Here is a 21322-nt window from a genome sequence, read left to right as displayed (position 1 = left end):
TCAGAAACAAAGAAAATCCTAACGTTACTAGCGTGACTATTAAGTTTAATTAAGTATTTAGAAACTATAGCGATTATTTCCGATAAATCTGAAATTATTACTTACCAGGAACCTGCAATAGCTCGCCTACACTCATCTCTTAACATAGAGCTTATGTATCAATTTCTACTATTTATACGTAAGTGTTTTTGAGGTTAAAGTAGAACACAGTGAGAGATATATGTTTCCGAATTACTTCTATATTCAGGAAAGCATCACTGTTCGAGTCACGCTTCTGTATATTCTTGAATACATGTAATTGAAAAATTTTTTGTGCATAAAAATTATGTAACCACAGTTCCGATGAATAGTACTCTTCAAAAAGTCTTTTTAATATTAATTACAAGAAGCTCTACCACATTGTGAAATAAACTGCGCTTAGTGTTACACCGACTCCTAAACGTAAAGAGCTTCTATCTTTTCAGATTCTTAGAACTCTGGTTAGACGAAGAAATGATCATTTAAATTTCATTCAATGTCCTTCAGTTTCAATGTGAGTAGCAGAGTGAACTGCTGAAGTTCGTAATCGATAAACAAACAACCATTTAGATTTCTATTAATGTCTGGTCATTCCAAACTGAGAAACAGAGTAACAAATAATTAAGTGAAATACTGGAACGCTATGAAGGAACCTCCATACATTAACAAATAAACAAATTAATTAATTTAGAATTCAGTCAACAATATTGGATGGCCGAAATTACGAGGTCATCCTGAAACGTAATCCCTCCGATTTTTTATTTGAAAACTCTTCAAGCTTTTCAAATAAAAATAAACGTTGTTATGATTCCACAACTTGATTCTTCATGTCTACACACTTCCAGCTCTCTGCCTCTAGAGGGCTCCGAAATGCAGCGTTTAACATAGGTGTGTGTAATATAACTTTGTCGATGCGTAAGAAGCAGAGTGGTGTAACTGACTTTCGAATTCGAAGAGTTCGTTCACACACATAGCACCCTCTCCTTTAGCCAATGCTAGACCACAAACGATCGGTTTGACATCTCCAGCATTCGGACATCTTGGGTTCACTGTCATCGATTATCCTCCATACGATCCCCACTTGGCCCCGTCAGATTTTCATCTGTTTCCAAAACAGAAAGAACAGCTTCAAGGACATCACAATGATAATGTTGAAGCGGTGAAAGCAGGGGTGATGTTGTGGCTCCTTCAATGAAGTCAAACAATCTACAGTGGTGTTATCAACTGGCCACGTGTTGAACAAAATGTGTCCGTCACTACGGTGACTGTGTTCAGAAATGAATATGTAGACATGAATAATATGACGTAGAATGTTGATAAGGATTGTTTTATTTAAAAAGCCTCAAGAACTTTCACATAAAAATGTCGGAGGCCTACTTTTCGGCAATCCTTTGTAGTGTCTCGTGAAAGCGGCGCATAAGGACGTGAGGTTCCCTTCACGTTGCGACAATGCTAAACAGGTATTAATGTGGAATATCAGGTAATTTTGAATGAAAGATTCATTTATAGTTCCTTATGGATGCGTATTACCGAGTATCCACTTACAGATGAAAGTCCAGTCACGTTCTGTGGGTGACATTTAGGTGAATGCAAAAAGCGGTTTATGTCTTTCAGTGAAACAGCCTTGAACAATCTTTGCAGTGTTCCGCAGGAATGAAGTAGCGGGTGTTGATCATAACAGAAATTCGGAGCAGTCCCGGTTGCTTCTCACACGTTTCGTAATATCGGTATGAAAAGAGAATATCTTTGCTGGAAATCCACATGCATCGTCAGTGATCATCGTATCTGGCCACTATGTGGAGGACCTGAGTTCAAATTTCGGTAGTAGCAGGAATTTTCTCTTCGTGGGAGTACTGCAACAGCGTGCACTCAGCCTCTTGAGGCCAATTGAGGAAGTAATTGAACCAAAAGTAGCGGCTGCGAGGTCAAGAAAGTAGACAATGGACGAGGTGCTAACCCCACGTCCCTCCATAGCACATTCAATAACACCACTAGCCGAGGATGTCACGGCAGTCGGATGACCCTGATTCGCCAATCAGAGTCAGAATGCGGAGATTTTCTTTTGCGTTTTGCTCTTTTGTGGAATAAGTGGACTGCACACCGAAAATAAGTTTAGACTCGTTAATGAGGGCATTTTTCAGTAGCGCAAAAACTTTTTGTCGATGAGTAAGTGAATCTAAACATTGATTAAAAAGCTCTTTATATTTTGAATGACACACATCTAATATGGCAGTGCATATGTCATATCGTGCATTAAGTTCAGCATATATAGAAAGCTAAGCTCGCAAAATGTTTCTGTCTCCAGCATAAATACAATCGTGGTCAGACACTCTAAAACTAGTTACGAAATAATGCAATACGAAAACTCATTTTTAATGTTCTGAGATTGTAGACGAGGCGTGGACCCACCATTATACACCAGAGACAAACTTGTAGTTAAAAGAATAGGTTAACCGTGAATAAACTGCAGTTTAAAAGTGGAACCCTTTTTGTAGGCGGAAAAAGATGTTTACCGTGTTTTTGAAAAGGGTAGAGTAGTTGAGGGAGGACAAGTTACTCTCTCACCTACTTTTTGCATACGGAAAATTATTTCATTACAACCTGATGCACCTTGAGCAAGACTCTGGAAAGCTAATGGCCAGAGCAGACATTGATGGAGCCTGGTAGGGCTCTAAAAGTATGAGGTATTTTTATGATTCTTAGACCTTAGGAACGGCATGTTGCGAGTGAAAGCTACTGGCGGAGAGCCCATCCCTTAGTAAATCTTGACAGACAGGTCCACAGCTGTACAGGGCAGACAGGGCAGCCCCTCGTTGAGACAGGTCTCCAGCACAACAATGCCGCACTACCTGCCACAGCAACAGCAGAAGCCTGGGCTGGAGCGATGGTCTGAAGGAACACATCTACACAGTGGACTCATAAACCGGGCATTGTGTGCAGAGCCATGCGTAATAAAAATTAACCTGTTTTCATGTTTGCCGATGGTGCAAATAGGACAGTGAACCTCTTCCCCCAGCTGCCTCGGTTGTATGACGGTTATTCAGAAGGTAAGGAACGATCGGTCGTGAAATGGAAAATACAATGAAAATCTGAAGAAGCTTTGCACAGATGCATCGGACACTGTGTCTAGTACACCCATCGATCGCCACATGTCGCTCTTTTCAGTTCTGAGCTCACAGTGAGAACGTAAAGATGGCTATAAGTTAGCGTCTACCACCAAATATGAGAGCCTGCCGAAAGATTTCGCCTGAAGCTATGCAATCCACATAGCATAAATGTCATGCAGTTCATTCTGCACAACAATTCTCGGCGGCACTCTGCAGGGGCAATGAAGATGCTCCTGCAGCGTTTTCCATGGGAAATGTTTGAACGCCCACAATACAGCTCGTAATTGGCTATCCTTGAGGTTCCTCTCTGCTCAAATGAACCGCTGGCTATGAAGACCTATGAAGACAATATTTTGACACAGACTACGAGCTGCAGTCCAGAGTAGATAATTGTCTAAAAGCACTGGCAGCTGTCTTCTATAACGAGGGAACTGAAAAGTTGGTACAACGCTACAACAGATGTTTGAGTGGCGACTGTGTAGAGAATTACGCTACTGGCCATTAAAATTCCTACACCAAGAAGAAATGCAGATGATAAGCGGGTATTCATTCGACAAATATATTAAACTAGAACTGACATGCGATTACATTTTCACGCAATTTGGGTGCATAGATCCTGAGAAATCAGTACCCAGAACAACCACCTCTGGCCGTAATAACGCCCTTGATACGCCTGGGCATTGAGTCAAACAGAGCTTGGATGGCATGTACAGGTACAGCTGCCCATGCAACTTCAACACAATACCACAGTTCATCAAGAGTAGTGACTGGCGTATTGTGACGAGCCAGTTGCTCGGCCACCATTGAGCAGACGTTTTCAATTGGTGAGAGATCTGGAGAATGTGCTGGCCAGGGCAGCAGTCGAACATTTTCTGTATTCAGAAAGGCCCGTACAGGACCTGCAACATGCAGTTGTGCATTATCCTGCTGAAATGTAGGGTTTCACAGGGATCGAATGAGGGATAGAGCCACAGGTCGTAACACATCTGAAATGTAACGTCCACTGTTCAAAGTGCCGTCAATGCGAACAAGAGGTGACCGGGACGTGTAACCAATGGCACCCCATACCATCACGCCGGGTGATACGCCAGTATGGCGATGACGAATACACGCTTCCAATGTGCGTTCACCGCGATGTCACCAAACACGGATGCGACCATCATGATGCTGTAAACAGAACCTGGATTCATCCGAAAAAATGACTTTTGCTTTCGTGCACCCAGGTTCGTCGTTGAGTACACCATCGCAGGCGCTCCTGTCTGTGATGCAGCGTCAAAGGTAACCGCAGACATGGTCTCCGAGCTGATAGTCCATGCTGCTGCAAACGTCGTCGAACTGTTCGTGCAGATGGTTGTTGCGTTGCAAACGTCACCAACTGTTGACTCAGGGATCGAGACGTGGCTGAACGATCCGTCACAGCCATGCGGATAAGATGCCTGTCATCTCGACTGCTAGTGATACGAGGCCGTTGGGATCCAGCACGGCGTTCCGTATTACCCTCCTGACTCCACCGATTCCATATTCTGCTAACAGTCATTGGATCTCGACCAATGCGAGCAGCAATGTCGTGATACGATAAACCGCAATCGCGATAGACTACAATCCGACCTTTATCAAAGTCGGAAACGTGATGATACGCATTTCTCGTCCTTACACGAGGCATCGCAACAACGTTTCACCAGGCAACGCCGGACAACTGCTGTTTGTGTAGGAGAAATCGGTTGGAAACTTTCCTCATGTCAGCACGCTGTAGGTGTCGCCACCGCCGCCAACCTTGTGTGAATGCTTTGAAAAGCTAATCTACATCTACATCTACATGACTACTCTGCAATTCACATTTAAGTGTTTGGCAGAGGGATCGTCGAACCACAATCATACTATCTCTCTACCATTCCACTCCGGAACAGCGCGCGGGAAATACGAACACCTAAACTTTTCTGTTCGCGCTCTGATTTCTCTTATTTTATTTTGATGATCATTCCTACCTATGTAGGTTGGGCTCCACAAAATATTTTCGCATTCGGAAGAGAAAGTTGGTGACTTAAATTTCGTAAATAGATCTCGTCGCGACGAAAAACGTCTTTGCTGTAATGACTTCCATCCCAATTCGCATATCATACCTGCCACACTCTCTCCCCTACTACGTGATAATACAAAACGAGCTGCCCTTTTTTGCACCCTTTCGATGTCCTCCGTCAATCCCACCTGGTAAGGATCCCACACCGCGCAGCAATATTCTAACAGAGGACGAACGAGTGTAGTGTTAGCTGTCTCTTTAGTGGACTTGTTGCATCTTCTAAGTGTCCTGCCAATGAAACGCAACCTTTGGCTCGCCTTCCCACAATATTATCTATGTGGTCTTTCCAACTGAAGTTGTTCGTAATTTTAACACCCAGCCTTGAGAATTGTACTATTTATCGAGTAATCGGATTACAACGGATTTCTTTTGGAACACATGTGGATCACCTCACACTTTTCGTTATTTAGCGTCAACTGCCACCTGCCAAACCATACAGCAATCTTTTATAAATCGCTTTGTAACTGATACTGGTCTTCGGATGGCCTTACTAGACGGTAAATTACAGCATCATCTGCGAACAACCTAAGAGAACTGCTCAGATTGTCACCCAGGTCATTTATATAGATCAGGAACAGCAGAGGTCCCAGGACGCTTCCCTGGGGAACACCTGATGTCACTTCAGTTTTACTCGATGATTTGCCGTCTATTACTACGAACTGCGACCTTCCTGACAGGAAATCACGAATCCAGTCGCACAACTGAGACGATACCCCATAGGCCCGCAGCTTGATTAGAAGTCGCTTGTGAGGAACGGTGTCAAAAGCTTTCCGGAAATCTAGAAATACAGAATCAACTTGAGATCCCCTGTCGAAAGCGGCCATTACTTCGTGCGAATAAAGAGCTAGCTGCGTTGCACAAGACCGATGTTTTCTGAAACCATGCTGATTGCGTATCAATAGATCGTTCCCTTCGAGGTGACTCATAATGTTTGAATACAGTATATGCTCCAAAACCCTACTGCAAACCGACGTCAATGATATAGGTCTGTAGTTCGATGGATTACTCCTACTACCCTTCTTAAACACTGGTGCGACCTGCGCAATTTTCCAATCTGTAGGTACAGATCCATCGGTGAGCGAGCGGTTGTATATGAGTGCTAAGTAGGGAGCTATTGTATCAGCGTAATCTGAAAGGAACCTAATCGGTATACAATCTGGACCTGAAGACTTGCCCGTATCAAGCGATTTGGGTTGCTTCGGAACCCCTAAGGTCTCTACTTCTAAGAAACTCATACTAGCAGCTGTTCGTGTTTCAAATTCTGGAATATTCCATTCATCTTCCCTGGTGAAGGACTTTCGGAAAACTGCGTTCAATAACTCCGCTTTAGCGGGACAGTCGTCGATAACAGTACCATCGGCACTGCTAATCATTTGCATATCACAGCATCTTCTTCCTGTCGGTTAAATTTCGCGTCTGTAGCACGCCATCTTCGTGGGGTACAATTTTAATGGCCAGTAGTGTAGCTGGAAGGTGTAGCTAACCGTTGCAAATAAAACAGTTTTGATTTTCACTGTGGTTTCCATTTCGCGACCTATCGTTCCTTACTTTCCGAATAGCCCTCGGATAAGAAAAATCCGGCGTCTGAGAAACGTTTGGAGATCTTTATTACACCTCATAGCTAGGACTAACAAGCTCCAAGGCACAGGCGATTTAGATAAACACCTTTAAGATTCTATCTGTTCGCTTGTTGCCGTGGGAAGAGACATGACTTCGGAAAAAATGATCTTCTCCTCTGCGAAAACTTAAAAAAAAGCCAGCAATTGGCGGTTTCTTTTTTTTTTTTTTTTTTTCAGAGACACGGGTTTCTTAATTCTTGCCCTGGCTCGACATGTGTTTGTGCTGTCGTGTGGGAGGGGAGATTTAGAGCCTCTAGGGCCCTGTGATTGGCTCAAGACGGGGTGAAAGCGATGTCGTTCGTGCACTTTGCGGGAGAACAGATTTTTTTTCTGGAAATGTGCGAGGCACTTGGGTGCAGGACTGTGGTCTAGTGAGTACTTCTTCAGGCCAAAGCTCTGTCATGTATGTTTGGTACTTGCCACCTGTCCTTAGACTGAATTCACTTGTGAGTAGTTTAGACTGGGGAGCCTGTGGTGAAGTTCTTACCGTATCAACAGTGTGATTCAAACGTTTCGGACTACTCGTTAGCCAAGGGCACACTTATTAGTTTTTCGTTCACCAGCCTTGACGTTGGGTATCCTTGTGCGCTCTGTCGTATAAATGAGCCAAAATTGGTCCTTGGTACAAGCAGCAAACGAGTGTGTCACACATCGAAATCTACCATGATTTCAGGGCTCTGGTTGGGAGTAAATTGCGATCCGTCTGCCTGATCGCTAGACCATAAGATTTTTGCATTTCTTTCGTGGCTGCGGTCGATTCACAGGTGTCGCCTCCACGTCTCACCTCCGCCGCACACACATCGCCAGCCGCAAATTACATTGCCGCAGGAAGCAACGTATGGCCGTTCCGGCATTTTCAGGGCGTACAAATCTCAATCGCCACTTGCTCTCAGCTGCACCTATGTAGAGAAACTTCAGAAGATTTCATCAATCAAAGTCTGTTCAGCATCAGATCAATTCATATTGCGTTATGCTCACTTTTAAGGCCAGAGTACTTGACTCACTCCACTAGTTAAACTGTCTCTGCCACCCAGGACCCTTGTCCAGTGTAGTCTTAAATCACCTGTTAGTTGTCTACGGTATTCAATCAATAACTTATTTAGCATAATTTATGTCTGTTTTGGGAAAATAAATGTTGTTCGTACATTACATTTTGCCTACATTCACAATCGTTTAAAAAGTCCCAACAGGATTATCTTTCATTGTGGCTGGATCATCTATAATGCAAAATCGCTATCCTGGAGAACCGGTTTCAGGATGCCTGTCTTAACAGCTCCCAGTGCCACCAATAAATTTATTTTCGATATTTCGTGTAATTACTGACTGCATTTAAAAAATGGCTTCTCATTAAGAGATATAATCTTAAATTAGAAGTTAAACACAATTAAAAACTGTATGTTTGTCTTGAGGCAGATTAAACTCCGACGTGCAAATCACCAGACTGTATAAATCCAACGTTTGAGACTGAGAGCACTTGGTGACATCCAATAAACTTAACACACAATTTTAAACTTTTACGAAGCCTTTTCTCATTGATATCCCCACAAACAGACTAAAGGGAAAAAATTTATTTATTATTAAATTTTCACTATTAATGATATCAAATTTAAGCAACAGCCATTACGTTTTAATTTATACCTCTTTACTACTCTCTGTATTCTCAACACAATTTGAAGACAGCAACCACATATACCAATGAATGAACCTGCAGAATTATACAGTCATACGGCCCATAGTTCAGGAAACATAACATTGAAATGTGTGAATTTTTTTCCCCTTTATTGTTATTTAACACCTTACATAAGGTGGGCTGGCAGCAGCACAGTACGCTGCTCTTCAGCCACAGGTTTTACAAAAGAAAAACAATGGAGACACAGAATGTACAGAACATAGTGGGAGACAAAAAACAGAAGACACAGTAACGGAAAACACGAAGCCGTTTACACGCGAAGACAACCAAAGAAAATGTTAGCACTGAACACGGACACTGATGATGGAAACGACACATGAACGATGGAGCGTGGGCAGCGAAAAACACTGAGGCACAAACACGACGGCACACACACGAAACCGATGGCGAAATGTGTGAAAATCTCGCTCCTGCTTAAAACGATGCTCCATACAACTTCAGCATCAGGTACGCCGTTTTAATTTATTAATTCTTTCCTACTAACTCTGTTCGCAACACACCTTTCAGAGATAATCTACGTACAGGGCGAACGTTAATAGAACCAACAAACAGTAGGAACGGATTCCTGACTGAAAATGAAGGAAAAATGGTCCTATGAGCATGCGTCCGGAAGTGCATCGTTGCTACGGTAGATGGTGCTGACGAATGACAGTTGCTCTGACCACGTCACATGTGCTCCTTGTATGTTGCAGGCTGTGTAAATGACGCAGCGTACTGTAAGCAGCAGAATGCTCCGCTATTCATGTCGGGAACAAGGCGACGTGGTCTTTGTGAACGACCAAGCAGATGGTAACGATCGAGAGGCAGCACGGCTATACCGAAACAAGAACCCTCACAGACACCAACCGCATCACTCAACATTTCAAGCTCTTTTTGGGTGTTTGTATGATGACTCAAATGGCTCTGAGCACTATGCGACTTAACTTCTGAGGTCATCAGTCGCCTAGAACTTAGAACTAATTAAACCTAACTAACCTAAGGACATCACACACATCCATGCCCGAGGCAGGATTCGAACCTGCGACCGTAGCAGTCGCTCGGCTCCAGACTGTAGCGCCTGGAACCGCACGGCCACTCCGGCCGGCCGTTTGTATGATCATGGGTCCTTTCAGACAGACGAATGCATGCAGGGAGGTGGCGGACTATACGTACATCAGATTTGGAGGAGCAGGTTCGGCAGAATATTGAGGCGAAGTTTAATATAAGCTCCAAGCAAGTGGCCCGCCAACATCGTGTAAGCCAAAGTACGATTACGTGTATCCTGCATGAAAACCCTTACTATTCTTATCATCAGCAATCCCATGAAGGCCACTTTGAATATCTTTGTGACATTGATGCGATGCACCTCTGTACTGTGTTCTGGGACCATTTGTTGTCGTTGCACGCACACCGTCCATTTCCGGACACGTGTTCATAGGACTTTTTTTTCTCCATTTCCAGTCAGGAGCCTGACCACGCAGTTTTTCAGTTTTATTAATGTATATCACTGAATGTGAATGCAAAATTATACCATCCTACAGACCATGGTTCAAGAGTAATGGCATTATAAACATTTAGACGCATGAAAGACTAGCTTTTTCTGAAAATGGAGCGCGTATTACACAGATTGTATTCATCTAGTTTTTCATATTAGTATTCTAATGTATGTAGATGATGTCACAATTTTGAATGAAACTGAAGATGACTTACAGAAAGAAGTGTATAAACCACATAAACTATGAAAAGAGAATATGCCTTCGAATATGAACAAAGAAACAAAATAATGGCCCATCATGGGAATACCCAACCCACTAAACATAGTAATAGATAACACACCACTTGAACATGTCTCCAACGTTCATTTTTTATAAGGTATGATATGGACAAGGTCGTAGAACATAAGATTACCAAACATCAATCAGTGTGTGGAATGATAAACAAAATATATCAGAACAAAATACGAAAGGAAACAAAATTAAAATTTTATAACATCATGGGCATACATGTATTACTACACGGAAGTGAGTCATGGATCCCTAAAAGACACAATAGATATAAACTACACCCAGTAGATATAAGATTTCGTAGGAAAGTGAGAGGTGCTGCCAAGGAAGACCATATAAGAAATGAAGATATAAGGAATGAACAAGATATTTATAATATTAACGACAAGATTGAAAAAAATAAAACACCAAAGAAAAATCACGTGCTAAGAATGAGAGGAGATTAAATACCACATCAGGCCATACTGTGCCTGCCAAGAGGAAGCAGTGATGAAGGAAGTCCCAGAACGAGGTGGCTGTGAATAGTGAATACAGAATAGGCACAATCACCTAAACCTTGAAGTGCAAAAGATGGAAACATATATGCTTTCATCAACAAGGGTGTTTGTACAGTAAGTTTGTTACTGATTAAGGTTGCTAACACTCACATTAGCAACAGTCTTTCTTGCGTCTTACACTGCAATCCAAAAGGTGGCTTCATATTGTTGCTACATCAGACAGGCTACTCAAGTAATGCTACTGCGGATTCTTCCAGGTTTCCAGAGTTATATGACGTCACACATTCATATAACTCCTATAAATTACAGATACAGAGTTGAAGTAAAAAGTTATCCCACATGCCTTTATATCAGACCAGTTTAGTTCCTTTAGCATTGACATGTGTATTCCCCAAACAACAGTAGCATGATTTAAGGCTTATACCACAGTCATTTATAGAATGCTTATGAGGAAAATGCGCTATAATAGGTCATAGTTTGATATTGAGCATGGTTGTTATAGTAGTACTTTCATATCATAATCTGACAGCAGGTCCTATGGCGAATTCAATAAGATAGTGGCAGTAGATTCATACGATAGATTATGTGACATCACAAGACATCACATGTCAGCTCTAATTTGAAGGGCCACATGAATAGAGCTGTTGCTGTGCAAGTGATGCAGTTCGAAGGTTTTTCCAGCAAGAATGATGTTACATCAGCTACGTCTGGAGCCAATGTGGGGGGGGGGGGGGTGCTGTGTGTATTACAAACAGATCGGCGATTACCACAGAGTGAAGAACATGGTTCAACAGACGGCGGAGTGGAGTGGTCAAAGAAAAGTATTGCTAGATACACTTGGGTATCCATTGTCGGGCAGACATCTGCAAAGAAGAATGTTTTCTTTGATGGAAGCAAGTACGATTCCTTCAGTGTAGTTTCAGTAAAGCAGTCTATGCTGTGCACTTACTGGAATATGAGAACTGGGGTTTGACATGAGCATTTTGTGTGTGTGCGTGCGCGCGCGCGCGCGTGCGCGCGTGTGTGTATCTGTTCTGCATGCGGCTCTCTGCAGGCTCTGCCACATGTTGTAAGCCTGCATGTGCTACGATTAGTGTCGTGTTTGTAGGAAGTAGAAGGCAGAATGACGTAGTGGATATATGCGATAGCTGTGTGTGAGTTTGAGTATGTTAATTTACTCCACAATTAAATATTTATTGCACAGATTTCGAGCAGAAGCTTTCAGTTGAATGGTAGGTTTACATGACGGTGATAGGTGAATTGAATACTGTTGCACTGCTGAGTAATAGACTATTTGGCATATATCAAGCATAGTCAAATTGCAGTGTACGATTCAGCAGGACTATAGGCTCTATTAACTGAAACTCAACTTCTTCTGTATGCTGGATAATTTTATTAGGTCCTGTGATTTCGTTTGCAACCACTGTAATGGTGTAAATTGATTTTCTCCTTTTAATATTGTAATTATCGCTAAGTGTTGCATATTTTATACACTGAAATTCTGTTTGGCCTCTGTTTTTTTGGATAATGTAAGTTTACTATATGGTTTTAATATTTTTTTTGTTACTACTTTTACTCTTTAGGGTTATGCAATAAACATGAATTTAAATTACTTTCAATTGTCTACTGTATTTGACATCTATTGAAAGAGCTCAATAAGTTCTTATCATTGTGTCGCTAACCATTTGATTGATTCAAAACTTAAAACTTTTTAAAGAAATTTTGTAAACCTAGATTTTGTGCGGTTAGTAAATATGGTAGACGGTCAAATGTATATGTGTTCTCTCACTTCCCAACCCAGTCATTTCAATGTTTAACTAATACTGATTTTCATTGAAGGTAGGTATTGCTGTGAAAGAAATTTGGTATCAATGTAGATGATATGTTAAATTGCAATCAACCTCTGAGGAAATGGAAAGCATTAACATCGCATTTTAATGATTTTTAAGCAACTGCTCACATAAGTACATGAGGCATGCAACATTTCCAGCGGATTTATAAATGGAGGCAGTTTAGGAACCTGAAGTTTTTAGTGAAATTTGAAAGATTCACGACTGTAAGAGGATTGGGGGGGGGGAGGGGGGGGAATAGTTGGACTTATATTCATGGTCTTATTCATTTCCAAAAGATTTCTAAATCATTTTCTCATGAACATCAGTATTATTCCTTCGACAAGGGTAGACGTACCGGAAGCCTTCCGACAGTCAGAGTAGAGAGTGTCAGGAGACGAATGGTGAAATGACTGCACATGCAAACATGGGGAAAGTAAGCTAGTTTGTTGGACATTGATATATAATAGACTGTAGTGAAACACTGCCGAAAATCATCTGACCTAGAGCTATTCAACCTTGTGGGGGGGGGGGGGGGGGGGTTGATTTTCTAAAGGCTACTCTTAAATAATTCAGATGAAGTTTGAATATTTTATATGAAGGAGGAATAAAGTGGGAAACTGAACGATTTGTGCATTGATCATTGGAAAGTATGTAACACATCTCCCTGTAGTACTATGTGTACAGTGAAATTATAACAAAATGCCCTATCTTATAATACACTGCGGAAGTTCCCAATGTTACAGTGAAATTGTAACAAATAACCCCAAAATTTCCATCTAAATTTTAGAAAATGCCTCATGCTGAAGCAAAAATTGTAACAAAATATCTCATATTACAGTAAAAATCGGAACAAATTACTCAAAGCACCACTATACCACAGCAAAATTCACTGAGCACCATTATGCTGAAAAGTACTTTAGGAGATTTACAGCAGTTCCAAAATGACAGGTCAGCACCAGCTCTGTATTATTCACATTCTGACCATGCTGATATGGGATCTGTTAATGCCTGTGTTATCATGAGTCCCACGATGTTTGATACTGTTAACAAAGAGCTTTTCGGTACAGCACAATCATATTTTTTTTTCATGTTGTCAACTGTGCTAAGTTTAAAATCCAAGAAGGTGATCCAAAATGACGGACCTTTCCACCACAATCTATTGCTGCAGTCCAGGAATCACAATGTCTCTTGTTCTGCAGTAACCTACTCCCAACACCCATCCCCAGTGTACAGGCTTACTAGCCATTAAGTGGACGCATTACTTGTGCTTTACTCACCATAGTGAAAGTTTGTTCATCATGAAGCATCGTAAGAGATCCAAATCGAGAGAGAAAATCTGCGCCGCGCGGGATTAGCCGAACGGTTTAAGGCGCTGCAGTCATGGGCTGTGCGGCTGATGCCGGCGGAGGTTCGAGTCCTCCCTCGGGCATGGGTGTGTGTTTTTGTCCTTAGGATAGTTTAGGTTAAGTAGTGTGTAAGCTTAGGGACTGATGACCTTAGCAGTTAAGTCCCATAAGATTTCACACACACACACACACACACACAAAATCTGCGTCACACAATTGATTGAGAGCATTACTCTGTTTCTCTCCCTGTGTTTATTGTGCATATTATTACTGTCTCAACTCTAAAGTCGCCACTGTTTCGATAGATTCAAGCCGGCCGCGGTGGCCGTGCGGTTGTAGGCGCTCCAGTCCGGAGCCGCCCTGCTGCTTCGGTCGCAGGTTCGAATCCTGCCTCGGGCATGGGTGTGTGTGCTGTCCTTAGGTTAGTTAGGTTTCAGTAGTTCTAAGTTCTAGGGGACTGATGACCACAGCAGTTGAGTCCCATAGTGCTCAGAGCCATTGTGATAGATTCAAACACACATGTGCTTCTCTGCACTGAGGCTAGGCCACCTCCTAAATGAAGCTGCCTGCCATCTGCTGTGAAGTGACAACAGGATTTTTTTTCTGCCACCAGCTTAGAAAATGTACCGACTATTGATGGAGACCACCCCTCTGCAGCCCTGGACGTTGTTGTGTTTGTGGCATTGTACCGTCAGTGGCGGCGGCTAACATCGAGTGGCATTGTACTAATGGTCCCTTCTGAGGGCTCTGAACCCTGGTGCACCACGCTGTATGCACAGAAGGGCTTGGTGGCCATAATTATTATTCAGAAAACGATGAATGTCGCTGGCATAATGCAGGTTTGCTGTTTTATGTTCATGAGTGCGGTGGCTCCAGTTTTGCTGGTTGCTGCAATTAATCGCAGCTCAGTCATATGAGAAGCCCTGAGCAACATATTATCATGTGGCTGTAAATAAAGCGCAGCTACTCGCGAAGGTCCAGTATGGGCTCTGATTATCGTATGACAGCGAAACATGGTAGTTGTGATAATACGTTAATGCAGAATTGATTTACGTTTGGAAACAAATTAGTTCTAAATTTGATCATCAGGTACAAGAAAGACGTATAGAAATGTTTCTGTATGTCATGGATTAGGAACAGGACATGGGACGGGAAGGACACACAAATGAGAAAGACGTAACATTGATCTTATTATTAACTGTTTCAGTATGAGAACAAGAGACACTGACAAGATGAGGCATATGTAAAATGATGTGATCAACAGTTGCTTACAGCAGTTACAGTGGAATCTGAGCAACATGTTTCTGTATACTGACATTCACATCAATTAGAGACCGAATGTGTCACTGGCAATTGCTTTTTTTTAGATATCCCCAAAGCAAAAAGTCACATGGTTTCAGATCATATGATTTTATGGGTCATGCATGCAGAAATCCTCTGGAGATAAAATGTTTATGGTAGGTTGAATTAAGTAGATCTTTCACTGGGCAAGCGAAATGAGGTTTTCCCCTTCCTGCATGAAAATAGTGCTTTCCACACGCTTGCGCTCTTCCGAAGCAGGAATCACGTTCTGCACTAGGAGGTCTCAATAATGTGCAGACGTCATGGTATACGTGAGAGACGCTCTGGGTATATTCTCTTCAAAGAAGACAGGACCAAGAAGAAAGGTGCTTGTGAATCCATACCACACAGCCACGTATGATGAGTGCAGTGGCTCTTCACGCACAACACACTATTTAACAGTAGCCCACTAGTTCTGCTTATTAACTGCACTCTGTAGTGTGGAATGTGCCTCATGACCCCATAGATTATTGCCTGGCCACTTCTTATCAACTTCGATCCATACCAGAAACTGAAGAACAAATTCAGAAAATTGCTGTAGATGATGAGGTTTCAGTTGCTGCTCTGTCCGGCTCTTGTCTGGGCGCCAATGTAAAGCAGACCATATAACTTTCCGTTGTGTTCATCACTGGGTGGAGAATTCTTGTTACACTGCACGAGCTCCAGCGCTACCGCGAACACGTGCTGCATGGGCAGTTACAGCAACAGCAACTTCGTCAGTAACTTCCAGCAGGATGGGATGCCTTCCCTTCTAGGTGTCACACCAAGCTCACCCATGTCTTCGAATTTCATTGTCACCTGCTTTATACCATTTAATGACACTACACCGTCCTTTCTCTCGGTAACCATGGTGTTCACTCACGTTATGCCTTGTCAAAAGACAACGTGCTTGCCATACCATTATACAAACATTGAACAGCACCATATTTGCATCTGGTGGCCGGAGTTGGAAGTAATTTGTTTTCCTGCATAAATCGATTCCACATTAAAGCGTTAGCATATCTACCAAGTTTCACTGCCATAAGACAATTACAGCCTGCACTTTAAGTACGACCACCTGATACAACTTTCATTAATTGTGTTTGTAAACGTTGATGGTTGTTTGTGTAATTAAAAAATATTTTTTGGCATTCGTGTCACACGAATTTTTTCCATGTGTGGATAATGAGGAATTTACAGATTATTTTTTATACACACATTGTTTCATTACGGTGCCTTTTCATAATTTATTGTAGTTGCATTTTTTAATTGCTGAGGAGTTTGTGGAAATATATTCATTTAACTGTACAATAGTATATGATGTTCTAAATTTACTGGCTGTGAGTCTTGAATGTTGTTTTCTTTTAATGGGCGCTTTCTTATCAGAAAAATATGTTATCTATTTTGAAGGAAAGTACTACAGCCACCTTAACTCAACCTTTGCACTCACTTATTATGTATCGATTATTTGTGTATGTGTGTTTTCATTTATTTCTCCCTGAACACCACAGCTCTCTGACGTACAGCCGGCCGCGGTGGTCTAGCGGTTCTAGGCGCGCAGTCCGGAACCGCGCGATTGCTACGGTCGCAGGTTCGAATCCTGCCTCGGGCATGGATGTGTGTGATGTCCTTAGGTTAGTTAGGTTTAAGTAGTTCTAAGTTCTAGGGGACTGATGACCACAGATGTTAAGTCCCATAGTGCTCAGAGCCATTTGAACCATTTTCTCTGACGTACACAATGCAGTTCCTGATACATTTTAATAGCAGCAAAAGTCAGTTCAGCATGCAGACACATGATGCAACTTCCTGCATGTTGGAGTGGAAAGCAAGTCAGCACGCAGAACCATTTCCAGACTTTGAGTTGCCACTATATCCAACGGCTACACCACTTGTTGAGTAGCAGCTAAGTCATTTCAGAACGCTGCTGTTCAACACTATTTGTCAGGTGGCCACCAGTGACTGAAAGAGTGGGAAAGCTGGTTTAGCACCTGCAATAGACATCGAAATTGTAGTAGTAATAGTAAATTTCCGGTCGGATCGAAAGGTACAGTTCACTGTTAAAGAGTGGGAAAGCAGAAACACAGCGAGAATTGCATGATGACTGACTACAACCTATTCCCTTAAGACATCGATATCTTAGGCAGCAACAGAGCACAATTGTCAACATGTGTTGGTGTTACTCGATGAAGTTAACATCTCAAGATCCAACACAATGCATATAGTTGAAGTGTACAACTTTCGTGAATCCTTATAAATTTCACGTTGTAGATCATCGTAGACAAACCTAGTCTACGTAAAGCACGTGTTAAACTGCTGTTCCATGATGTTGTGAAGTATGTGTAGGAAAATAAAGTTCACGATTAGGAGGAAGAGTTACACAAGTGTGTAAGCGTGTATATGTATGCTGCACCGATGTCTGATAGTAATATTTCTATAAACAGAAATTCCATACTAGTGGCGTTTACAATTGGCATACCTAGGGTTAACCTTAAAAAAATAAATCACTATCGTTGAAACACTGTAATTATTTTTTCCATACAATTGCAATGTAAGAGAGATTTCACAGTTGTTGATATGTTGAAGAGACGTAAGAAATTTTTCACGAGATGAAACTTACCATTTCAGCTGTGCAATGTCAGAGAGTGAGACAGAGCATTTCATATACTTTTCAGCTCTTCTTGGACTTAGCATTTCAGTAATAGAAGAGACAAAATGACGAATAATGGAGTTAAACATTTTATGTGCTAAAATTTTCCATTCATACTGAATTTATTGCGACAAACACAGCACATAATGAAACGGATAACGTAAATTTAATGCAGGCAGCAATCTCTACAAGGCAACAAATTTTACATAGATGAATGTTGTTGATAACCTTTATATTCGCACATTGTTCAGAAAATGTGGCGTTTGATGTTTCAGTATTTACAACCTCTACAGCTTTCTCAAGCTTTGGAGTAAGTTTAATATTAGCTACATCATTTGGTGTAATTAATACTCCATTTTTCTTATATGTAGTATCTACAAAACATTTATCCTTCACAAGAAAAAGAAACCCTTGGAAAATCACAGAGAGTGTTCAATTCATGGATCGTGCTTTTCTTTACAACCTTTCAAGCCTCCAATACTATGGTAACACATGGTTTTATGACCATTACCACTATGAAAGACTCCACCTATCGAGTTCGTCTGGGCGCTGCTTAATAGGTAGCAATCAGCCATGGAAGACGCCAACCTGGCCTCATATGTACTACATTTAGTTTGAGTTAACCCAGTTATGCGTTGATCTGCATAACGGTATTGCTGTACAAGACGAATGTAGATGTATTTCCATTCTGCACAAGTTACAATCATGGTACAAAAATCGAGGCATAAAATTTAACTCAGCACAGAATGTCAGTAGTCTTCATTATTTTTCACAAAATATCGTCCATATTTGAGTTCTATGACACTCAGGCGGCAAATACAACAAAGTTTTGCACTGTCTTCCATAATTCTGTGGAAATGGCAGTGACAACAGCCTGCCTTTGCCAGTGGATCAGTATGGGAAACATCATAGGCAAAATCCCAAGCAATTATTTTGTGAACTGAATCGTATTTCTTCTCTAAACTACAGTACATACTTCTTCTTACTCGACGAAGAAAAAATTATTGTCATGTTAAGATGCTTCTTATAAACACTACACCTGCTATGTCAGGTGATTGACCCTATGTATACTCATCCGACAAATCGTCTCTATCATGTGACAAAACACAACTGTACGTAATTAGAACGATGTGTATCAAATACACTGGCATTGAATTATGTACAGACGAAACATACAACTCCTACAGACAAACTCGAGGAAGGTGGATTGTTTTATAACGGGAATGGGGATGCAACCATGTGTTTCCATTGTTGTGGATGCTGGAACATTGAGAAGAAATGCACTATCCATGAGCTGAACATGCTCTGTGATTTTGCCAAGTGCAATTTTCCCACAGGCTAGGTAGAATTCCACAAGTTCGCTTGCACAATCGTTTCACCACTCATCTCCTGACACCCACAACTTTGAGCAGCATAGGACTTCCCTCACAGGTGTTCTTGTTGAAGAAATAATACAAGTATTCATCAGAAAATAATTCAGAGTTCCTATGTAAACACCTAAGCTTGCAAATAGAAGTCCCACTACCCCACCTGTCGATTACAGTGATGGGAGGCTTTGTACATCACTCACACCTTCAGATTTCACGACTGTAAACATTACAGGTCCGATGGATGTGTTAGATGTCTTATGTATAATATAGAGAACACAGTTTATATGAGGAATCCCTTATAAATCATTTAATATGCAATGGTGGCCTGAACATTACATCTTTTTGTGTTTATAGGAAGGACGACTGGAGTTTAACACATCATCTACGTTGATATCGAATTTCCATCACTCCAAGAACTACCTTGAGCAAAAATCAGTGACAGTAAAACAACAATGTTGCCATCTGTCAAAAAAGTGTGTGGAACAGCTAGTTGAGACTCTACTGATACTGCTAATAGTAGTACTTGCTAATAGTAGTACTACTGCAGGTAGATTATCTATTTGGATTTTTATTTCCACTACTGCTACTAGTAATACTGCGACTGCTGCAGATAGTGGGAAAGCTATTGGCATCTATAGTACGAATCTACTTCTACTGCCTTACTGGATTAATCATGAGACTTCCTGTTTAAGTCTATGGAACGAAAGTAGTACAACAACAACCCAACTACTTTATCATCTGTGAGACGCCAACTACACATCTTCAAGAACCATTCCAGAGGATTCTCCTGCACAAATACCCTTGTAATTGACTGGGTTGTAAGGCCACTGTAGTTTGAGGAACACTCGTGTTGAGATCTTAGCCGTCAGATTCGTCTGATGTGGACGCATCTGGAGGTGCTTTTGTACTTGAGTTCTCCATCCATAACTTACGACAATTATGTAAATGTGTGATGTTATATAGCTCTGGAAACCTGGAAGAATGCACTGCAGCATTGCTTCAGTAGCATGTTTCGTCTTTGTGAACGCAAATTCAAGCGGCCCCACGTATGTAATTAGTGTCAGCTATTGTCGTAACGTAGCTGGCTGTTCATCCTTTGGCTCGGGTTCAGTCCTTAGCACGGTCCCCTGTCCAACTTTTTTTCGCGCCCTCTTGTTCGGTTTTAGGGAACCAAATGAAGAACATACATTTATGAAAAAAATCGTAGGATTTGTGCGATACAAACGAAAGTTGGTAGGCGTGGTTCACAATCTGAAAGATAATGTCTATCCAGATTTCACGCCAGTCGCATAAGAGTGGCGCTAATAGTGCCGCTATGAGGATGCAAATCAGGTTTGCTTTAAATACACGCTGTAAAGGTTGTGAGCGTTAGTCGCCTTTGAAATTGACTTGATGAGTTGGGTTAGTCAGGTATGCCTTCAAGGCGACAAAGACGTCATTATTGACAACTCACTGAGTCTGAACGAGGTCGTGTAGTAGGGCTACGAGAAGACGGGTATTCCTTTTGTGATACTGTAGAAATACTTGGCAGAAATGTAGCCATTGTAGGTTACTCTTGGCAGCAGTAGTCACCAGAATGTACGGTTGCAAAAAGACCGGGCTCTGGACGGCCACATGGCACTACGAAGTAGGACTGTTGATATTCTTAAAAATATCGCGCTACCCGATATATCGATATTTAAAAAAAGTATCATTATTTGCTCTCGATACGTCTAAAAGAGTTATCGACATACCGATATATTGCCGTCAAAGTTATCAACGTACCGGCCAAAATAATATCGTCTTCACATTGGAAATATCCTGCCAGTTTTAGAGCTGTACATTTAAGTATTGTTTTATTATTTGATATTCTGTACGTCAACAAACTAGGAGACTGCTTATCCCACAACCGAAAGAAAACTATGCACGTTCATGCTTAGTGGTAACGACTTTGCTAACAATGGTAACTGTATGTAAATGGTACATTAAAAGGTGTCCGATGGATTCGTCATTCAGTTTCGTCATGTATTCGGATTTGTCTGGAACACTTCCTGTCG

General features: G+C 41.6%; 1 protein-coding gene across 2 annotated transcripts in view; it reads right to left on the bottom strand.

Annotated features, from left to right (window-relative positions):
* Window positions 1–21322, bottom strand: part of LOC126251532 (organic cation transporter 1-like) — a 186366-nt gene that overhangs the window by 100347 nt on the left and 64697 nt on the right. The gene's annotated exons all lie outside the window — the stretch shown is intronic.

Source organism: Schistocerca nitens, chromosome 4 (assembly GCF_023898315.1).
Source record: "Schistocerca nitens isolate TAMUIC-IGC-003100 chromosome 4, iqSchNite1.1, whole genome shotgun sequence".
Lineage (NCBI taxonomy): Eukaryota > Metazoa > Arthropoda > Insecta > Orthoptera > Acrididae > Schistocerca > Schistocerca nitens.
The sequence above is the reverse complement of the archived record's forward strand: the minus strand, read 5'-3'. Positions and strand labels throughout refer to the sequence as shown.